Below are 17,494 nucleotides of genomic sequence, written 5' to 3' on the forward strand. Positions count from 1 at the left end.
ATAGTCATCCAAATCTGAAAAGTGTGCAAAGTTTCAGTTCGATTGGTCAACTGCAACTGTGTTAAAAATGAGTTACTAAATTTGAACTAAACGGACACCAAAGCAAGTTAAATAAAACACTGTAAAAATAATTGCTTCACTCGAAACCACTAATAATCTTTGACAATGTGGAAATTTTTAATTTCTTTTAAATATTTGATTGTCGTAAATAAAATAATTTTTTAGAACGTTCTGTTTCTCGCAGGAATAGGAGAAACTATTACAACAACTAACAGCCTGGATCGCAGCAAATTGGAACCAACCAAATAGCAGAAACGTCAACAACCGCACGATAATGTGAAATAATAAACAATGTTATTCAATATTCCGAATAATTTCGGACAAATTACTCCGAACTATCTTAGTTATTTTGGGTATCTCAATGGCAGACCGACACGATATTGCAATTTAAAAAAACGCTTTTTATTGTAGAATCGGTGCCAAATTGATCACCACATCTTCTCAGGATTGCCATCCCATTCCATTCTGCCTCATAATCTCCTCACGAACGTGAACACTTTCAAATATTGATAAAACCGAAACAGAAAATGTCACTTACAGTTTGTGCTATACGCTTTTCGCTAAAAAAATTTAAAAAAGTTGGAAATAAATAAGTCGAACACAAAATGTGAAGAAATGACTAAATTTTTTTTAAATATATATGGTAACATGGGGCGCCTTCGCCACGTTCTTGATCAAAATGTTTTCATATCTACACCTTTAAAGTTTTTTCAAATTTATAATTTTGTTTTTAAAATATTATTTTTGAGAATTTACAAAATGTCTAAAAAGTGAAGAAGCCTTCTCACCCATGGGGCAGCTTCGCCATGGATATGTAATAATCTCCAACGGACTCTAAAACTGTAATTTACCACATTTCTTCCTTAAATATCAACATTATCCGAAAAAGGAACATGTTTTACATTGAATAATCAAAAATGATTCTAAAATTCACAAAAGAACAGAATTCTAGTACTTATTTGAACTAGGTACCTTGAATTTAGGTACAAGAATCATAATATTGCTAAAAGAAGAAACGTTTAGGATAATATTTGATTTTAACTTCACATTACAGTGTGGTATATCAATGGAATAAAGAACTTAAGTTAAACATGACAAATTTCTAACATTAACCCACCACACTCCTATCATGGCGCAGGCGCCCCACCCCTTACATATTTCATAATATTAATATATTGACATTTGTAATTGCTTTTTTCGTCCGAGTTATTGGGATTTATATTCTTCAGCAGTTTTCTTCTAAGGGCATAAAATATGTTTTAATATCATAAAAGTTAAAGAAGATATCACAAAACATACCTACTATAATTATTTTTCCCAATACTCTGAAATCACAAAGCCGTGTGCTTCCGCTATCATACCTATGACAGAACTGCAAACTTTTGGGAGATGATAGATCTTCATTTAACTCACAATTCAATTTTATATAATAGGCTAAAACTAGAAAATATTTTTTTCTTTATAATGGGATTTCTCAAATAAAACGCATGCAGTTTATTGCCATTAACTTTTTGCAACTAGCTGCAATTTGACATTTAAGGTTCTTAAGGGTCACAATACTTCTTCACCAAAAATTGTCAACATAGGTCTTTGTTTAGGTCAGAAACGAGCATCTTTGCAAAGACAGTAAGGGCGCCCACTGAGTTGTTTTGCATTTGCATTCTCTCTCTCTCTCACTTACAGTGTAAGTGAATAAAAACAGACAATTAACATCATGTGATTGTTGTTTTCTTCACTTATACATACACACACTAAAACATTAATAAATATTCTTGGTATTCTTGGTATAGCCCATATATTACGCTACCTCCAGATTTCGGCATTTTGAGGATTTTATCTATATACATAAGTTTTAACCGAACTGGCTGTAATTTAACGTTTGTTATTATTAGGGGTATCAACGTTTCTCACCTGAAAATTGTCAATATAGGTCTCTGCCTAGGTATAGCCCCCACCCGATTTTCGGTATTTTGAAAGTTGTAGCCTCAATATCCCACCGAAATGGCTAAAGTTTGCCACTTAGCCTTCGTTGGGGGTAAAAAACTTTCCATTTGAAATTTTTCGGTATGGCCCCCATAGAACGGTACCTTTCCATGTTCGGTATTTTAAGGTTGTGGCCGCAATATCCCACCGAAATGCCTGAAATTTGGCACTTGATCTTCCTTGGGGCTAAAAAACTTTCCACTTGAAATTTGTCGGTATGGCCCCCATAGAACGGTACCACCCCATTTTCGGTATTTTGAGGTTGTGGCCTCAATATCCCACCGAAATGGCTGAAATTTGGCATTTAGTCGTCGTGGGGGTATAAAACTTTGCAACTGAAATTGTTTTGTATAGGTCCACGTTTTCATATAGCCCCCTTAAAACAGTACCTTCAGATTTTCGGTATTTTGAAGGTATTGGTCTCAATATCAGTCCGAAATAGCTGAAATTTTGTACTTTATCCTCATTTGGACGACAAAACTTTAACGATTACAAACAAGTCAGTACCAAACAATATTAAAAAAACAAGTAAGCCAAGGCTATAGTCGGACTTGGCCGAACATGTGATACCCTACACCCTTACCCCTGGGAATTAGTTTTCAACAAATCAAAATTTCTTTATGGAACAAATAAATTTATTTTAAGAAATAACTTTGTAGATTCTCGTACCTTATCACACCAAGCTTAAATAATAATATATTAATTGTTTTAAAAACATCCCAGAAGGGAAAAGGGAAACTTCTATTATATCATTGAGTATACCCCGATTCATATTCGCTCAATGATATGGGACCCACAGCTTATCTCCCAGTCCGAACGGCGTGTCCTAAGACACCACTTGTAGAGAAGTTTTACATGGCTGAAATACTCAGAAAATGTTGCCAACATTTCTGAAAGGTATTTTGCCACCGTTGAAAATTTTATGTTGCCTGGCTGGGGAATGGTTTTGGAAAAAAGTTGGCAAAGCGACCCATGCGGCAATGTATGTTTAAATAATACGCTAGGGCACCATGTTATTTGCAATAATGCAAAAACTGGGAATGGGAAAATGTGGTTTTCTATACAAAACCCATTATATGTTAGGCAGTATGCCCGATATCTAGCAGACACGTTATTGCAATTTGCATCAGGGGGAAGGTCTGTAGTTCTTTTTCTATATGTAGGCTATTTTGCCGGTATATGCCCTCCAGGAAATAAAATATAGACCAAAAATATTTTTTTTTTCTCACAAAAGTAATGGTTCATCATCCACAATTGTAGGCATCTTCTTCGTCTTAAACTCTTACCTCGTGCAAGATTTCGTGATTATTGAGCTATAATTGGGACCTCTAGCGTGTTTATGATTACACTACCAACAAGTAACTGGGTATATTAGACTATAACCCTATTATCTTATCATGTACACCAACACAATTGACATCAATAGATTGCGTTCCTCTTCCAAGTATAGCTTACTTGCCCGGAATGTCACTTCCAGGAATAAAGACATAATCTGTATATTAAAAATTTTCACAATTTTAACACAAAAGTTGTGGTCCATTTAACCCTCTAAATATTGTCTGATCGCCATCTCATATTACAAGATTTTTCGTTGTCATATACTCTTAAATTCCCAGCAAAATCTTCGATGCCAAGGATACTATTGAATCATGGGTGCAAGTGATCTGGCATGTCATCTTTTTAGCATTTTTATACCCTATACCACAATGTGGAAAAGGGTATTATAAGTTTGTTTTGGTAACAATGCATGTAACACCGCGAAATATTCGTCGGAGACCCCCAATGTGGTATACCATTCTTCATATCTCGACGAGATAAAGCGATTTTGAGATGTGTGTCCGTCCGTCCGTCCATCCGTCTGTCCATTATAAATTGTAAACACGCTCCAGGCCGCAATTATGGACCGATCGTCACGAAATTTTGTATGGAGGTCTGGTTCAGATCAGAATAGATCCCTATTCTTACTGGTGATGATCGTGAAATATTTAGCGGGTGAAATGGACCAAAAACATAATATTTATCCAATTTTCTAGCGGCTCTGTAGGTCAAAATAATAACCCGCAAAATTTTAAACAAAGTTTGAGTTTATGATGAAGAAGAAGTGTACAAACCAACATGAAGATCAGATAATACTTAGCGGGTTAAATCGACTGAAACTTTTGTGTGAAATTGGTAAAAATTTCAATAACGTAGCGGTTAAACAACGGAAGTAGTAGTACTACATAAGTGAGTTTCATTACATTTAAGTTTGTGTGAACTAAAACAAAAAAACAAAAATGTCTTTTGTCATGCTAGATAACTTTTTGGATTTGGTTATAAGTAATATACATTACATCTCTGATATTTGATAATTAAATTTTCACAATCATTGAAAAGAAGTTCCGTAGAGAGTGATTGTCCAGGGATAGTGGTATAGGGTATCCCATGGTCGGCTCCGTTCGACTATAGACTTTTCTTACTTGTCACTCATGAATTTTATATGAGCGTGACCACCATAAGACGACATTCATTTTCAGATCTTAATATGAAATTCATTGTCGGATCCTAAGCATGTCATTTTGACCAATGCTTTGACATGTCATTTTCACATACCCTTTGGCATAACATTTTCATGTCTTGTTTGGAAAATGGAAAATTCTTTATTGAAATATGATTTTCATGACAATCCAAACCCTTTATTAATTCAAACTAATTCATGAAATAACTAGAACTAATTTATCAGCATAAAGTTCACACCCAAAATTTCAATTTTATCACCGTCGCTGCACCGCAACAGGTTTACTTCGTCCACTCTCAGCCACTGATTTTGTTTCATCTTTTTTTATATTATCTTCTCATCACCAGTTCAGATTTCGACATGGACTCCAACAGCACTCCTTTAAGAATTTCTAGTTCGTGAACCTACATTTAATTTGTAATTTTGTAATTTTATAACAAAAATTTTGGAAATGTATACTCTTTTGTTTTGATGTCGCTACATGTAGGGATGTACAAATCGACTTGTTTGTTGTTGTTTATAGTGATCTGTACAAATGATTCAAATGCTGATGAAAAGATCGGATCTTTCACGACTTCCTTTGCATGGGTTTAAATGCTAATTAAAAGATCGGATCTTTCACGACTTGCTTTGAACCAATGCAAAATATGCCATGAAATCGCGCCATCGCACTGTGGGCGAAATTCAAATCTAGCGGAGCAAAAGTGCCAAAACTGACCTTATGTTATATGGAAATAATTAATGGAGTCCTATTCTAAACATCTTGCGGCACCCGAAAACAATAAACAAATTTGTATTTTATTGTAGTTGGCTGTTATAGCGGTACATACATTGGGAGTTTTTATTCGTGATTGCTTGATCGACTTTTTTGGTATTTGTTTTGATCGTCAAAAATTGTGGGAAAAATTAAAGTAAAGAGTGCATATTTGAATTTTTTCCAACAGTTTGGATATGCTGCTTTAAAAAGAAAGTGGTTGCATAATTATTTACTGTTGTAAATATTCAAAAAAATAATCTTTAATTATTAAGACACAACTCTTCGATTTTAAGTATCTTATATAAAGTACAACTAACCGTGGATAACCGGGGATCACTTCCGAATATTGTTTTTCTTAAAATACATACTCCGAGGTAATTACTCCGAAAATTCCGACTGCTACTATTTGCAACTCTTCATTTTACCGCCATTTTATATTGAAGTAAAAAAGTCGTTTAGTTTGGATATCATTACATGGAACCTATACCAAAACGTGAAGCTATGCCTCCACTCTTTTGGGAGAAGTTTTTTTGCCACTGGTTACCCTAAATGCCAAAATACAGCTAAGTCGGTCAAAAATTTTTGTTAAAAACTTTAAAATAACTAAAATCGGAAAATACGTACATATATATGGAGGCTAAACCAAAACGTGGATCTATGCCCCAATTTTTGTGGAGAATTTTTTTGACCTCAGGGAATCCGAAATGTCAAAATACAGTTGATTCGGCCAGAAAATTTAGCAAAGTTATTTAAAACGCCGAAAATCGGGCGGTACCGTTATATGGGATCTACACCAAAATGTGGGCCAATATAGACCATACTCCATATAATGGGGCCTACGGTCATAAAAAACATATGATCAAAATTTTAATAGTCTATCTTAACTAGTCTAAAATTTATTAATTTTTCCCCGCTAGATTTGGATTTCACCCACAGTGCATCGCATAGAACCCCTTCCATCAAATTTTGCTGGGATTATTTAAAATTTCGAGGCGATCGGACTATTATTGCGAACTACAGAGCAGCTACAAAATCGGATAAAAACTATGTTTTTTGTCCCTTTAACCCGCCAAATATTTCACGATCACCATATAAAAATCACCAATAAAAATAGGGTTATATTCTGGTCTGAACCCGACCTCCATACAAAATTTCGTGAAGATAGATCCATAATTGCTTGATTACAATAATTGTTTGATTACAATTTATAATGGACAGACGGACGGACGGACACACATCTCAAAATCTCTTTATCTCGTCGAGATATGAAGATTGGTATACCACATTGGGGGTCTCCGACGTATATTTCGCGGTGTAACATGAGCTTTTACCAAATCAAACTTATAATACCCTTTCCTAATAGTGGTACAGGGATATAAACGAGAAAACGATATATAGGCTTATACGACATTTTTTACGGATTGGGCCACGTCCTGAAGAAAGAGCCGTCAGTTTTTAAAAATATTGGCTTTATGTACATTAGCATTATTTACAAAAACTCTATATACCGATGCCAATGGTTTATAGAATTTTCTTTAAACACCAATATAGCTGCCCTGATTTTTTGCTTTCTTCATTTTCATTTACACGTCAGCGCTAAGTAATTAGAAAAATTACCTTTGGACTTAGAAGAATATAAAAACAGTAATAGGAGAATATTAAAAGCTATGCATTAACTTAATCTCAAAAACCCTACAAAAAGTGTAAAAGGACTAAGGAAGCACTGAAATAACATAGAGACAGAACAAGCAATGAATTCATTAGCATTGACAAAAAGCAGGGTTAAAGCAAAATCACCGTGTAAGCGAATGGCTTAATTGAACACTATTGGAATTCCCGCTATATGAATGAAAAAAGGCGGCAATAACAGCAAAACATCAAGAACGAAATAGAAGATAGAATGCTGGTTAATGCATACATTGGGGTGGTACATTTTTGAGGCCACAAATTCTACACCATTTTCAACTGTAATTCAGAAAATAGCAGTTGTAATTCAGAAATTCCATTTGAAATTCAAATATTTTATTTTTAATTCAGAAATTACATTTGTAATTCAGAAATTCTGAATTACAAATAAAATATCTGAATTTCAATTTTCTGAATTACAACTGTTATTTTCGGAATTACAGTTGAAAATGGTGTAGTATTTTAAATTGACACTCCTCGTTTGTTTTTGGTATAAATGGATATACCCAAAGAATTTAAGATTTTCAAAAATGGAATTTTTAGGTTTACAACCCACAATTACTCACAAGAAATTTGTCATAGTTGAAACACGTTTTCACCCTTTCGTGATTTCCGCGATGCATCCTAATACCATGGTATTATTTGTTCTTATAGATTTCAATGGTAGGTTAAAAATGTATTCCAAAGGCTTTCCGTGTACTTTCTCTCTTAACTCTACATCATGCCTCCCCTCTATGCCTAGAATAGCCATCATGTGGTGATAGTGGGAATACAATTACACTGTGTGTAATTTTTTTAGTCATGTTTTATTAACCATATTCTGACACCGCAGTGTGAGAGAACACCAAAAATGAGAAGACACGTGTCTCGCCGTTTTTTCCCTATCTCATCAACTTTCGAGGTTTTAGGCCTCCTAAGGTTTGAAGCTTTGATATAGAAAGGGTTATTTAGTCAGGACTATATCTTCCAAACCGTTAGGAAATTTGAATTTATCTCAGAGGCAAAGTTGTAGCTCTTGTCTTAAAGAACAAATATTGTGAACACATATAACCCATCAAACTACAACTGCAAGGTCAAAATCGCCATGGTCAAATTTCTTTTAACATTTTTCTCAAGTTTTGTTATACAGCTATCAAACCGATCAAATTTGAAGCAAACAACCATCTACAAAAATATACCTCAGATCTCAATAAACATCTTTCTAGAATATACGAACCCTGAAGGAACAGGTCTTAATGGTCAAAATAGCAAAAGAATTGCGATTTTAATCCTCTTATCTCGGCTTGTGCTCCATAGATATTAAACCGTTCAAAATTCAAGAAAACAATCAACCGCAATAGTGTAGCAAAGGCTTCAATAAACAACTTTGTGGAATATGCGAAATGTCTATGAACGGTTCTTAATGTTAAAATAGCAGAAATCTTTTGAAAATATCCAATTTTTATACTTTTTCTCCGACTCTGGTCCAAAGATACGCAACCGCCCAAAAATTAAGGATACACTCAACTACAAAAATGTACCTTAGATTTCAACAAACAAGTTTCTAGAACAAATGAAGACTCTAGGAATGATTCTTAGGGCTGAAATTCACGAACAATTAAATTTTTTTAACATTCCCCCTGCTCAGGTTTGGAAATAACAAACTGTTAAAAACTCAAGGAAATTTGAAAGGTTTGTAATTTACGGACCTGAATAGGAAAGAATGATCTAAAATAATCGAATTTTGAGCTTGAAGAATCGTTCCTAGAATCTTCATTTGTTCTAGAAACTTGTTTGTTGAAATCTAAGGTACATTTTTGTAGTTGAGTGTATCCTTAATTTTTGAGCGGTTGCGTATCTTTGGACCAGAGTCGGAGAAAAAGTATAAAAATTGGATATTTTCAAAAGATTTTTGCTATTTTTACCATTAAAGTTGTTGTGTGTTGTGTTTTACCACAAAGTTGTTTATTGAAGCCTTTGCTACACTACTGCGGTTGATTGTTTTCTTGAATTTTGAACGGTTTAATATCTATGGAGCACAAGCCGAGATAAGAGGATTAAAATCGCAATTCTTTTGCTATTTTGACCATTAAGACCTGTTCCTTCATTGTTCGTATATTCTAGAAAGATGTTTATTGAGATCTGAGGTATATTTTTGTAGGTGGTTGTTTGCTTCAAATTTGATCAGTTTGATAGCTGTATAACAAAACTTGAGAAAAATTTTAAAAGAAATTTGACCATGGCGATTTTGACCTTGCAGATGAAGTTTGATGGGTTATATGTGTTCACAATTTTTGTTCTTTAAGACAAGAGCTACAACTTTGCCTCTGAGATAAATTCAAATTTCCTAACGGTTTGGAAGATATAGTCCTGACTAAATAACCCTTTCTATATCAAAGCTTCAAACCTTAGGAGGCCTAAAACCGCGAAAGTTGATGAGATAGGGAAAAACGGCGAGACACCTGTCTTCTCATTTTTGGTGTTCTCTCACACTGCGGTGTCAGAATATGGTTAATAATTTTCGTGTTGCACAGTGTTATTGTAGGATTAAAGTTTCAAGCCTTCTTCGACTAAAGTTAAAATGTTCATTCGTTACCTGTTAAGATTTACATATACAGGACAAAGCGGTTGTTTGCTATGGTTACTTTCAGTAGAAACAATGTGGAACGGTGGAGCCACTGTTGCTTCTGTTGTTATTCTAAGAACATAGACTGCATACAAATGCTGGATGTTACTTTTCTGTTTTTCTCCAGTTTTCTATGTCGTTTTCCGATGAATTTTTTTCCTGCAGCTTTAGCTGCTAAATAAAAATAACATAAAAGATGTCCAAAGCGAAACACAACTACAAACACGAGTAGATAATGGAAGTTTTATTCAGATATTGACAGATAAATACTTAGTGCATAACATTGTAAAAAGAAAACTATATTTGGTAGTTAGTAATGGCTTAAATACACAAAAGCTAATGGAAGCTGTAGTGGGAGATGAAAGAGAAATCTTGAATAGGTTAAGAGAATATTTTTTTTCCATTTACTCTATGTGAAGTATGAATTTTATGGTAATCGACATTTAAAACGTTAAGATTTGTGTCTGCTTTAACTATATAACAATAGCACTCTCTTTTTGAGGCAGGTTCGCAGGTTGCTGACGGTGAACGCTTCCCAGATATGGGTGGTAGAAGGGAAATCAATACTTAATTAATTGGATTTAACACATCATGATCCGTGGAAAATAGGTCAATGTAAGTGTTACGTGGGCAAGCGTACGTTGTGTTGCAGACGACAGTGGTTCAGAATCGTTTTTCTTGATCAAAACTCAGTAACATAATTTTGAGTCTTATCAAAATATGAGTGTTTTTGTGTTCTTTATATGTTCCAGTCTATTAAAAAAGGCCACACCGTAATAATAAAAAAACTATAAAAACAAAAAACATTATAATTTGTTTTAATTTAAAATTTGTTTCAAAATTAAAAAAAACTGTCTCTCTGTTTCTCATAAAACTCATATATAAAATATTTAACTTCAAACAAGTAAAAAAGCGTTAAGCTCGACCGGGCCGAACTTTTCATACCCTCCACCATAAAATATTCTGAACTAAAATGGAATAATTAGTTTTCATTCCTGTCCCCAACTTTAAGTGGGTACGTTAAAATGTCATATAATGTACATAAAATGCTTCATTCGGGAGGCCCTTTTTAATGGTGCCTATATCTAACTATGTATGTTGACAATTTTTGGTGGGCTAGAAATTGGGAGGTGCCGTTATATAGAGGTTGTAATAAAACATGGACCTATGTTGACAGTTTTTGATGGGAGCCTTTAATGTCAAATAACTCCCAATTCGGTTATAAATTGTAGCTAGAATCCTCAAAATACCGAAAATCGGTACATAACGTGGGAACTTCAAATGTCATTAACAGCTAGTTCGGAGGTATCTGGGCTATACGAAAATATGAACTTAAATGAACAATTTTTGTTGCAGAATTTTTGTTGACTTTTAAATTTCAAATTACAAAAAGTTCGTCCAAAAAATAAAGCTAAGGTACGGAAAATCGGGAAGTTTGTTTTGGAGCTATACCAAAACATAGACCTACGTTCGCTTAAACATTTTAACTAAAATCCTCAAAGTACCGAAAATCGGGAAGTATCGTTATATTGGGGCTATGTTGAAAATTGTTGATGCAGATGTGTGGTGACCACTACAACCTTCAAATGTCAAATTACAGTTAGTTCGGTTTAAAATTGTAGCTAAAATTGCCAAATTATTGAAAATTGGGAGGTACCGTTATATGGCAGCTATATCCGAACATGGAGCTATGTTGACAATTTTTGATGGAGAGGTGTTGTGACCACTAATGTCAAATTACTGCTAGTTCGGTTTAGTATTGTAGCTAAAATCATCAAATTACTGAAAATCGGGAGGTACCGTTATATGGGGGCTTTATCAATACATCGACCTTTCTTGACAATTTTTGGTAGAGAGGTGTGGTGACCACTAAGAATTTCAAATGTCAAATGTTCAAATTACAGGTATTTCGGTTAAAACTTGTAGGTAAAATTCTCAAAATACCGAAAATCGGGAGGTACCGTTGTATGGGGCTATACCAAAACATGGACCTACGTTCATAATTATTTCGAATATAAGTTTTTTGGTCACTAAGAACCATAAATAGCAAACTATGCTAATTCGGTCTAGAAATGTGATTTAAAACGTCAAAATACCTGAAATCGGGCGGTAAGGTCATATGGGGGCTATTCCAAAACATGGACCTACATATGTCCACTAGTTATATAAGTTTATTGACATTTAAGAACCCTAAATGTCAATTTATAGCTAAATCGGTCTGAAAATGTAACTAAAAACGTCAAAATGCCATAAATCGGGGGCTATACCAAAACGTGGACCTATGTCCACAACTTTTGTTATATAAGTTTATTTACACTTAAGAACCCTAAATGTCAAATTATATATTATAAAAATACCGTAAATCGGGGGGCACCGTTATATGGGGGCTATACCAAAACGTGGACTTATGTCCACAAGTTTTTATACCCTCCACCATAGTATGGAGGGTATATTAAGTTTGTTTTTCCGTTTGTAACGCATTGAAATACTCATTTGCGACCCTATAAAGTATATATATTCTTGATCAGGGTAAAATTCTAAGTCGATCTGAGCACGTCCGTCCGTCCGTCCGTCCGTCTGTGGTAATCACTCTAGCATCCACAAAAATGGAGATAGGACGCTGAAATTTTGGGAAAATGCGTCTTTTGTTTGCAGGCAGGTCAAGTTCGATGATGGGCTATATCGGTCCACGTTTTGGTATAGCCCCCATATAACGGTACCCCCCGATTTACGGTATTTTGACGTTTTTAGCTACATTTTCAAACCGATTTGGCTATAATTTGACATTTAGGGTTCTTAAGTGTCAACAAACATATATAACAAAACTTGTGGACATAGGTCCACGTTTTGGTATAGCCCCCATATAACGGTACCCCCCGATTTGCGGTATTTTGACGTTTTTAGCTACATTTTTAGACCGATTTAGCTATAATTTGACATTTAGGGTTCTTAAGTATCAGTAAACTTATATAACATAAGTTGTGGACATAGGTCCACGTTTTGGTATAACCCCCATATAACGGTACCCCCCGATATACGGTATTTTGACGTTTTTAGCTACATTATCAGACCGATTTAGCTATAATTTGACATTTAGGGTTCTTAAGTGTCAGTAAACTTATATAACTAAATTTGTGGAGATAGGTCCACGTTTTGGTATAGCCCCCATGTAACGGTATCCCCCGATTTACGGTATTTTCACGTTTTTAGCTGCATTTTCAGACCGATGTAGCTATAATTTGACATTTAGGGTTCTTAAATGTCAATAAACTTATATAACAAAAGTTGTGGACATAGGTCCACGTTTTGGTATAGCCCCCATATAACGGTATCCCCCGATTTACGGTATTTTCACGTTTTTAGCTGCATTTTCAGACCGATGCACAGAGGGCGAAATCATTGATCTAGCGGCGCGAAAGTCAAAAAATCAAAGTACAAAATTGCGAAATGTTTTCCATTATATAGATTACAGACACTCTGCTGACTAAGATTTTGCTTTTACTTTTTTGTTGTTGTAAATATTCACTCAGTTATTCTGTGTCAAATGCAAGAAATTTTGACGGATCAGATTTTAATAAAATTGTTGCTAAAAATTTAATCTCATATTTGTTTAATTGTTAAATAAATTCGTTATTGATAGGGGAGGGTTTAAGTTAAATTAAAATAAAATGTTTGGGGCCTGAAGTTACATAGTTATAAAGCAATAAATTTTCAAAAATTATTATTTTTTGTATGTTTTTAGTGCAATATACTTTTGTTGGATGGAGCGTAACTACAAAGGTCCACCTAGGTTCGGTCCAGTTATTTTTTTAATAATTAAGTTGAACTCCCTAGATTCCGAATAACCAAAATTTAGCTGCAAATAGCTGCAAATCTTGCTGATGCATGGTCTTGAAAAATAGCTTAAATACTCAAAATACCCAAAATCTGTCGGTACGGTTATATGGGGGCTATATCAAAATGTAGACCTATGTTTTTTGGTGGAGAATTTTTGTGTCCACTGGGAACCACAAATACCAAATTAAACTTATTTGGTCGGAAAATGTAGCTTTAAATCCCCAAACTACTGAAAGTCGGGAGGTACCTTAAAAGGGGCCTATACCCAAACGTGGATCTATGTCCACAATTTTTGGTGGAAAGGTTTAGTGATCACTAGGAACCCTAAGTACCAAATTACAACTAATTTGGAAGGAAAAGGTGTCTTAAATCCTCAAAATATCGAATATCAGGAGGTACCGTTATATGGGGGCTAAACCAAAATATTTGCCTATGTTGTTCATACTTAGTCCATAATTACCCACAGACACAGATTGAGTTTGTGCAAAATTTCAGAAAAATATCTTCATTCGTTTCCAAGTTATTAATTTCGCGCCGCTAGATCAGTGGTTTCGACCACTGTGCGATGTAGCTATAATTTGACATTTAGGGTTCTTAAATGTCAATAAACTTATATAACAAAAGTTGTGGACATAGGTCCACGTTTTGGTATAGCCCCCATATAAGGGTCCCCCATTTACGGTATTTTGACGGTTTTAGCTACATTTTCAGACCGACGAAGCTATAATTTGACATTTGAAGTTCTTAAATGTCAATAAACTTCTGTGACAAAACTTGTGGACATAGTTCCACGTTTTGGTATAGCCCCCATACAACGGTACCCCCCGATTTACGGTATTTTGACGTTTTTATCTACAGTTTCAGACCGATTTAGCTATCAATTGACATTTAGGGTTCTTAAATGTCAATAAACATTTATAACTAGTGGACATAGGTCCATGTTTTGGAATAGCCCCCATATAACGTTACCGTCCGATTTCAGGTATTTTGAGAATTTTACCTACAAGTTTTAACCGAATTATCTGTAATTTGAACATTTGACATTTGAAATTCTTAGTGGTCACCACACCTCTCCACCAAAAATTGTCAAGAAAGCGCCCATATAACGGTACCTTCCGATTTTCAGTAATTTGATGATTTTAACTACAATATAAAACCGAACTAGCAGTAATTTGACATTTGAAGTTCTTAGTGGTCACAACACCTCTCCATCAAGAATTGTCACCATAGGTCCATGTTCGGATATAGCTCCCATGTAACGGTACCTCCCAATTTTCAGTAATTTGGCAATTTTAGCTACAATTTTTAACAGAATTAACTGTAATTTGACATTTGAAGGTTGTAGTGGTCACCACACATCTGCATCAACAATTTTCAACATAGCCCCAATATAACGATACTTCACGATTTTCGGTACTTGAGGATTTTACTTAAAATGTTTAACCGAACGTAGGTCTATGTTTTTGTATAGCCACAAAACAAACCTCCCGATTTTCCGTACCTTAGCTTTATTTTTTGGACGAACTTTCTTTAATTTGTTCATTTAAGTTCATATTTTCGTATAGCCCACATATAGGGGTACCTCCGAACTAGCTGTTAATGACATTTGAAGTTCCCACGTTATGTACCGATTTTCGATATTTTGAGGATTCTAGCTAAATTTTTTTAACCAATTAGGAGTTATTTGACATTAAAGGCTCCCATCAAAAACTGTCAACGTAGGCCCATGTTTTATTATAACCCCTACATAACAGTACCTCCCAATTTCTAGCCCACCAAAAATTGTCAACAGTTAGATATAGGCACCATAAAAAAGGACCTCCCGAATGAAGCATTTTATGTACATTATCTGACATTTTAACGTACTCACTTAAAGTTGGGGACAGGAATGAATATTTTATGGTGGAGGGTATGAAAAGTTCGGCCCGGCCGAACTTAATTCTTTTTTACTTGTTTTTGTTTAACAGGGCGATAAGTAAGTGGGCAACGAAGTTTATATCCTTGAAAAAATAAACTATGAGTAAATATACACCAATTTAAAAGAAGATTTAGTCGACAAAAACTCAGGAAATGTCACCTAAATTACGCTAGAGAAATATAAAAAGTAAATTTGGTAGCCATGAAAACTGCTCCCAGACTTAAAATGCTCGCAGCCAGTAATGTTTACTTAATGTGAATTCGTTTACTTTAGTCCCGGTCCACTAGAGTGATTTTATAGAAAAAATTTAATTAGGCGTCCCTAGATCTGTGGTGGGGAACTTGATCTAAGAATGCCCATTTTCATTAAATTTTTTCAATGGAAACACTCTAGTGTGGGCCGGGACTTAGATGTCACGTTGTTGTTTAATAAATATCCGTTATTAATAATTTAAACATACACAATTATATGTTTTTGTTACTACTCGTTAATCCGGACACCGCCGTAACATGTGGCGTCCGGATTATCGAGATACTACTGTATATTATTCACTAATTTTTGGGGGATTCATTTTTAGGCATAACTGGTAAAGTTTTTTCACAGATTGGAATATAAATGTGGACTGTAGAGCGATTTCCTGAAAATTCGCCTTTGGCCCAGTACAAAGTATTATACAAACTACAACAAAGATCGGTAAGTGGACACGGGTTATCGTTAACCGATCATCATAAATTTTTGTAGAATTCTTTTTTTGGCACAACAATTAAGGTTTTTAGGATCAAATGGGAAAAATGTTGGGGGTAAAAGTTCCAATTTTTTTTTCGGTCAGTCTAATGTACTTACGTGGGTTTCATTACTTTGTTGTTTGTATGCTAAGAAATATATTTTAATTTCATACTACAAAATACTATTATGACAAAAACTTTTTGGTTTTGACCAGAAGTAATGTAATACACAATCACAATCATTGAAAAGAAATTCCACCAAAGCTAGCGCTCACGGATAGTGGCATAGGATATCACATGCTCGACCACGTCCAACTAAGCCCTCTCTTATTTGTTATACCCTCCATCAGTATAGAGATTATATTAAATTTGTTTTTTCATTTGTAACGCATTGAAATAATAATTAGCTATCATACAAAGTGTATACATATATTCTTAATCGAGATAAAATTCTGAGTCAATCTAGCCATGTCTGTTCTAATCACTCAAGCGTCCACAAAAATTGGGTTAGAACGCTATAATTTTTCCATAGGCAGGTCTGGTTCGCAGATGGGCTATATCGGCTCATGCTTTGGTATAGCACCCATATAACGGTACCTCCCGATTTTCTGTATTTTGAGAATTTTAGCTACAAAATTTGACCTAACTATCTGTAAATTGGCACTTGATGTTCTCATCCCTGCCACAAATTGTCAACGTAGGTCCATGCTAAGGTATGACCGCCATATAGCGGTACCTCCCGATTTTCGGTATTTTAAGGATTTTAACTACAATAATTTTTGCAAATGAAGTTCTTACTGGTCACAACACTTCTCCACTCAAAATTTTCAACATAGGTCCATGTTTTGGTATAGCCCCCATATTACAGTACCTCTCAATTTTCGGTATTTTGAGGATTTTAGCTAAAATTTTTAACCGAATTAGTTGTAATTTGACATGTGCCACCGTGGTGCAATGGTATGCACTCCCGCCTTATACGCTGGAGGTCGTGTGTTTGATTCCAGGCCAGGCAACATCAAATTTTAAAATGGTGGCAAAATACCCCTCAGTAATGCTGGCGACATTTTCTGAGTATTTCAGCCATGTAAAATTTCTCTAAAGTGGTGTCTTAAGACACGCCGTTCGGACTCTGCGGTAAACTGTAAGAACTATATCGTTGAGCTAATATGAATCGGGGCGCACGCATCTGGGAAAAAAGAGAAGTTGTAATTTTACATTTAAGTTTCTTAGGGGTTACAACTCTTCTACACCAAAAATTTTCAACATAGGCCTGTGTTTAGGTATAGCCCACAATATAGCGGTACCTCCGGATATCCGTTATGTCAAAATTGTCAACTTAGTCCCATGTTGGGTGACGTAGGGGATGGAAGATACCAAGGAACTGTCCTGACCGGTTTTAACATGGCAAAGCCCAGGATTTATCTTG

Source organism: Musca autumnalis, unplaced genomic scaffold (genome assembly GCF_047663935.1).
Source record: "Musca autumnalis isolate F117 unplaced genomic scaffold, ASM4766393v1 scaffold_2, whole genome shotgun sequence".
Classification (NCBI taxonomy): Eukaryota; Metazoa; Arthropoda; class Insecta; order Diptera; family Muscidae; genus Musca; species Musca autumnalis.